General features: G+C 37.9%; 1 long non-coding RNA gene across 1 annotated transcript; it reads left to right on the top strand.

Annotated features, from left to right (window-relative positions):
• The first annotated feature begins 1,292 nt into the window (after window positions 1–1,292).
• LOC147009113 (uncharacterized) lies at window positions 1,293–5,135 on the top strand. The gene is made up of 2 exons (XR_015053003.1): window positions 1,293–3,140; window positions 3,238–5,135. It is a non-coding gene; the product is annotated as an uncharacterized LOC147009113 (long non-coding RNA).
• Window positions 5,136–5,424: the final 289 nt, after the last annotated feature.

The following is a 5,424-nucleotide window of genomic DNA, read 5'->3' as shown; positions in this document are numbered from 1 at the left end:
TGAAGAGGTGCTAACGAGATAAAGGTGTGTACATGGAGACAATTTTTATTATTATTTATTTCTTGAAGAAAAATTGTTCCGAAAATAATTTATCAAAAAAAGTGCACAACTTTTTTTTTTGTTTCCAATTGTCAAAACGGTGTGGCCTTTGGAAGTGCTAAGGAATTTAGGTCCACTCAACATGCTTGCCAACGAAATACATCTCCATTTGGTGGTATGCTTTGCAAACTATTTTTTTTTAAACTATTTTCAAACTAAAACAATTTGAACATGGAATACATAATGACACTGTACTTTCAGGTCTCCTACAAATCATACCCTGTCACCTCACCATGGCATTGGAGTGGCAATGGTCAATGGCAGCGAATGTCATGGCTCGCAAAGACAGGGAGGTAAACGTGATTTTAATTTGGATTCTAATTAACTCTGTGTGTGTAAGTATCACAGCATTTGTTACTTCAATGAAAGCGATAATTCGTGGGATGATGTGAACATTCCGTACGGGCACGCACTACTTCTGGATAGTGATGACTTTCTGTATTCTAATAATTTCTCGATTTCTTAAGCACATTTATAGATAAACACAATGCCCCAATGTAGTCGTCGTTACGAGAGCGAAGGCCTGTGTGTTTGTTTGAAAGTTTTTTTTTTTTTTTTTTTTTTTTTTGCACGTACGGCCATGCACGGACCGGCACGCGAGAGCGAAGGAACGGCCTGTGTGGTTGTTGTTTCTGGCACGCTGTTTGAAAGTTTTTTTTTGTATGTACGGTCACGCACGTACGGTCACGTACGTACGGTCACGTACGTACGGCCACGCACGTACGGGCACGCGAGAGCGAAGGAACGGCCTGTGTAGTTGTTTCTGGCAAGCGGTTTTAAAGTATATATATATTTTTTTTTTTGCACGTCCGGCCACACACGAATGGGCACATGAGAGCGAAGGAACGGCCTGTGTGGTTGTTTCTGGCACGCTGTTTGAAAGGTTTTTTTTGTTTTTTTTTGCACGTACGGCCATGCACGGACCGGCACGCGAGAGCGAAGGAACGGCCTGTGTAGTTGTTTCTGGCAAGCGGTTTTAAAGTATATATATATATATATATATATATATATTTTATTTTTTTTTGCACGTCCGGCCACGCACGTACAGGCACGCACGTATGGGCACATGAGAGCGAAGGAACGGCCTGTGTGGTTGTTGTTTTTAGAACGCGGTTTGAAAGTTTTTTTGGGGGGGAGGGGGGGTTTGCACGTACGGCCACACACCTACGGGCATGCACCTACGGGCATGCACTACTACTGAATAATGATTAAAGATTACTTGAAAAGTCAATCTGTTTTGGACACGTTTACTAGGCAGATTGATCATCTTCCAATACAGAAAAGAGATATAAGGTCGTTTAATATGCAAATATATTATTAAAATAGATATGTTGAAGCATATATAATTGTAATAATCATGTCGTATTTGAGTACATTTTTCATGAAAGGGTTACAACAATACATTTACTTTTAAAGTTTTAATTCTCAACATTTTATTATTATGTTATCACCCTCCAAACCCATTATGCTAATTTTGGAGAAATTTGCATCGACAGTGGTGATGGAATTGACTTTTCGGGATGTGGGACTAAAGGGAGTAAAGCAGGCTATCCTCATAAATCTCAGTTACCTGTTACAATTGATCGTACATTGTTCAATAATTGTGCTGCCTGTTCAGGAATACATCTACGTGTGCTTCCGTATCTTCAAACATTCTGCCAAGCTTAGAATGACGTCCCATTGATTTGTTTTGCCTTTGGACCAGAGTTTACCCCAGAGTAGGGTAAGAATACTGATTCTGGCTCACTTTTCCCCATGTAAATGAATGGGGGATTTTCAGCGATTCATATTTTTTTCCCTAAAAATAAACCCCCTTTTTATCCCAAGGTATATTTATTTGTCTCCCCTTTTAACTTGGAGGTTGAACCTCATTGAATTGAACACCTGGGGGTTGAACAGCTCACTCATTGAACCTATAAAGATTTGTTCATTCTCAAATTCCTTCAATAGTTTAATTTTCTTTGCACAATAATCCCCATCTAAAATATTGACAAACAAAACATTTGAATCTTTATATTTTTTAAGATACCCCATTTGTGCCATTACGAAATGATAAACTTCTCTTAATGCTCTTGTTTGACCACCTCCTGAGCCACAGGTTATTTTTTGTTAAGCCCCGCCCACTTTTCTTTAAGCCCCGCCCACTTTTGTTAAGCCCCGCCCACTTTCCACAAGGTATTCAATAAGCCCCGCCCACTTTTCTTTAAGCCCCGCCCACTTTTGCTAAGCTCCGCCCACTTTTCATAAAGTATTTTTCTAAACCACGCCCACTTTTCCTAAGCCCCGCCCACTTTTGCTAAGCTCCGCCCACTTTTCATGAGGTATTTTTTCTAAGCCACGCCCACTATTCCTAAGCCCCGCCCACTTTTGCTAAGCTCCGCCCACTTTTCATAAGGTATTTTTTCGAAGCCACGCCCACTTTTCCTAAGCTCCGCCTACTTTTGCTAAGCCCCGCCCACTCTTACATCATTTCCAGTTCATCTCTGACTCACAAAGAAATCACTAGAAAATTACAGGATGTTATGGTTTTGAAAAATTTCCCAATGAAGGCTTGCCTAGGCTTGCCCAGGGAATTTCCAAAGGAAACCACACCCACCAGTCTTTCTCTATAAAAGCTTCAAACCCAGGCTCCATTTTAAACATTTGTTTTTGCTGGCAATGGTGTTTTGTGTGCTTGTCTCGAACTCTCTGTCTTCTATGGAACTAAACCTTCAAGTTGATGAACTGGATTCAAACCTCTTATCTATTGAGGTAAGATTTTTTATTTTCCTATTTTCAAACTTTGATTGAAGCATACTCATTTAATAATTAAATAACTTAATTAATACATTATTATTTTCTCTCACAGGAAATTGTGTCTGAAATACGAAATGAAAATACTGCTTTTGCTACAACTTGGGGAAATTGTTGGCTTGGTTGAAGACCTTATGAGCGACCAAGACCTTGAGTGGGATGACTTTGGTGTTCCTTGGAACTCTCTGTCTTGTATGGAACTAAACCTTCAAGTTGATGAACTGGATTCAAACCTCTTATCTATTGAGGTAAGATTTTTTATTTTCCTATTTTCAAACTTTGATTGAAGCATACTCATTTAATAATTAAATAACTTAATTAATACATTATTATTTTCTCTCACAGGAAATTGTGTTTGAAATACGAAATGAAAATACTGCTTTTGCTACAACTTGGGGGGAAATTGTTGGCTTGGTTGAAGACCTTATGAGCGACCAAGACCCACAGAACGAGTTCGTCCTTGATGACCCAACCAAAGAGTTATACCTTGGAGACCAGCAAAATCCTGAAAAAGAGTTTTACAGCAATAGTACTCATTGTGAGTTATCAAGACAATACCCACTGAACAAGTTATACCTTGATGAGCCAGAATACAAGTTTTACCTTGGAGACTCACAAATTTTGAAAAAATCAAGAAATGAGTTCTGCCTTGATGGTTTAAATAACTACCTTGGAGACTCAGGAAAAGGGTTCTGCCAAGATGGTTCTAAATATGGGGCCTACCTTGGAGACTCACAAATTTTGAAAAAATCAGTAAATGAGTTCTGCCTTGATGGTTTAAATAACTACCTTGGAGACTCAGGAAAAGGGTTCTGCCAAGATGGTTCTAAATATGAGGCCTACCTTGGAGACTCACAAATTTTGAAAAAATCAGTAAATGAGTTCTGCCTTGATGGTTTAAATAACTACCTTGGAGACTCAGGAAAAGGGTTCTGCCAAGATGGTTCTAAATATGGGGTCTACCTTGGAGACTCACAAATTTTGAAAAAATCAGTAAATGAGTTATCCTTAAGAGACTTTGTAAGTTGGTTTTACTTTGAATACTTGAAATGTGGGTTCTGGATTGATAACTCACAATGTGATACATATCTTGGAAACTCAACGGGAATGTGGTTATACCTTGAAGACTTGGAAAGTTGGGTTTATGTTGGACACTTGAAACTTTTTTGGGGGCTTTTATTTATTTATTTATTTATTAATTATTATTATTATTTTATTTATTTATATTTTGGAGACTTTTGGAGTTGCTATCACTCTTTGGGATCTAAACCTATCGATGTAGTTCTTTGTTGGATGGTGCTTGATGGGAGCAAGATCAAGAAAGTTCTGGGAAGAAAGTGCAGGCTTACTCCCCCTTTTTACGTCATCAAACCTGAAAGCCTTAAAAGACAGAATTGGAAGAAGAAAAAAAAAAACGTAAAAATATATATATATAGGTGGAAATCTCATTTTGAAAAAGACATTGTGTTGGGCGAGGATTGAGTTGGGGTTGAGATTTTGAATGTGAGGGTTGGGGTTGAGATTTTGAATGTGAGGGTTGGGACACACACACACATACACATCAACAAACAAAAGTTAAGCCTTGACTATTCAGTTGAGGATTCTGTGTTTGGGGTTCACAGATCTAAGAACGTCCCCCTTGACACACATTATATACTGTTATACACCTCGGACTTGGCCCTCGAGTGTCCACAACGGTGTATAGTAGGAGGGAGTGAAGCGCCAACCTATTGCTCCCATTACACACACACACACACACACAAACAAAAGTTAAACCTTGACTATTCAGTTGAGGATTCTGTGTTTGGGGTTCACAGATCTAAGAACGTCCCCCTTGACACACATTATATACTGTAATACACCTCGGACTTGTCCCTCTAGTGTCCACAAAGGTGTATTATCTGCTTAGTTTTGTCTTTTGTAATTCCTGTGAATAAAATGAACCTAAAATCTCTTCCCCTTCCAAATCATATATTTTATAAGTCCAAGGAACTGTATCTATTACATCAACAATTTTAAAAAGTTCTTTCGTCCATCGTTCAGTAAAACCCTTTTCAAAATGAGATTTCCACCTATATATTCTTACGATATCACCAACTTTGAACTTAGGTTTTCTGACATTAATCTCTTTTTCATATTTTAATTTTGTAAATGTTTCTGATGGCTTCATATTCGTTGACGTGTGAATCGTGTCATTATACTTATCCACAATATCCTGAATAAAAGATAACCATTGTTGTGAACCGAGTTGTGTGAATTTTTTATATAGTCTCTCTTTTAAGGTACGATTAAAACGTTCAACAACAACTGCCTTCCCTTCATTAAAGGTACTGTATAATGTAATACTGTTATTTTTTAGAAAATTCATAAATGTCTTGTTATAAAACTCTCTACCCTCATCAGTCCACAATTTTTTAGGTTTTCTCTTACTTTTATTAAATATCTGTTGAAAAGCTAACATAAGAGTATTACCTGTTTTGTTTTTTAAAGGGACAACCCACGCATATCTACTCCTCAAATCAATAACGGTTA

Source organism: Eptatretus burgeri, chromosome 17, assembly GCF_056783735.1.
Source record: "Eptatretus burgeri isolate ZD-2024b chromosome 17, Ebu_testis_v1, whole genome shotgun sequence".
NCBI lineage: Eukaryota > Metazoa > Chordata > Myxini > Myxiniformes > Myxinidae > Eptatretus > Eptatretus burgeri.
Note: the sequence above shows the minus strand (reverse complement) of the source record. Positions and strands in the feature narration are given on the sequence as shown.